A 1,365-nucleotide genomic window follows, 5' to 3' on the forward strand; every position below is an offset into this window, starting at 1 on the left:
GAAATCGCTCTTTATCATTACTCGGATCCCAACAATTAGCCTGAGAGGCGCAACCGATTATTCGGAACATAATCGATCTCCCCAAGACAACCGAAATCAACCGACCCTCCAACTCGAAGAAGAACAAACCCTTCGCTGTTGCAGAACCCACTCTGCCTCTCTAAACCTTGGAATCTGAAGTGGTATGTCTCCCCGACTGACCGCCCATTCGGTATATTCCCATGTGATTCGCTCATCGAATAACAGACTCGATGAAACATTTCCAATTCTGATTACTTTTCGCGACTGATGGCACAAGTCGTTAACCATAATTAGTTGTTGAACACTCCTGCCCGACACACCAGTCGACTTCGACCGAAACCAAAAGAAACGGGGGTCATCTCACACCAATGACCAACCTCCGATAATGCTATCAAAACCCATCAGAAGAGTGAACCTCACTACCCGATCCTCAACACTAAATGAAGACCTGCCAACCCACATGGGAATCGAAACTCTACTCTAGGTCCGACCTCCCGTCAGACAGAATCATTTCACTACCGACCCCAGGATGATTCAGCTCCGGCCCCAAAATCAACGTCCATGCCTGACCGAACTATCCACTGATAGCCGGATACATAACTCCAGCTGCCTTTCAATGCTAGACACCAAATACAAATATGAGATCGACTCCTGGCCCAACAGTTGAATATCTAAGGCTACCCTAGCCCATTCGGCATTAGGACTTCACAGTAGTCCTATTCAACCGAGCTGACTCATCCAATCACACAGAACTCCATAATCACGAAGCTCGCTTTACCCCAAGCGATTTCTACACCCGATTTGAATTAGCACCTCACACACGACCTCGGTCGTTTACCACATGTTACCTCATGCGTGTCGTGGTTCTTCCCAAACCAATGAACAGGTTGACCCAAGTCTAAAACATCAAATGGTAAACACATCCCTCTCAGAATGTAATCCACCCAAAATCCCCACCTGCTCGTTCTCTACACAGATAGAGCCAAACTCACCTAGCAGAGTCTGGTCTGTCACAGAGTTGGAACCACTCGTCCCAACCGAGTACTCAACTCATGACCCATGTTCTACGCATATACGCATGCATTACACCTCAATCCTTCCAACTTACGACAACCCCTCTCTAACTCAAAACACAACGGGTTCCGACCATTGCTGAGACCCCAGTCTTGCCCCTGGTTCGGCCACCAGGTTCCCACAGACTCATTTAGCAAGGCTGCCCAGGCCTAAGAGCCCATCTGCGTCACACCCTGACTAGTAAGGCTGCGGCTCCCCGCACTGATACAGCACTCTCTCACTGACTAATAAGTGCTACGGCTCCCCGTAGTCCTATGACACTCTCTCATT

The sequence above is a fragment of the Lactuca virosa genome, chromosome 8, assembly GCF_052849685.1.
Source record: "Lactuca virosa cultivar CGN04683 chromosome 8, Lactuca_virosa_CGN04683_v6, whole genome shotgun sequence".
Taxonomy (NCBI): domain Eukaryota; kingdom Viridiplantae; phylum Streptophyta; class Magnoliopsida; order Asterales; family Asteraceae; genus Lactuca; species Lactuca virosa.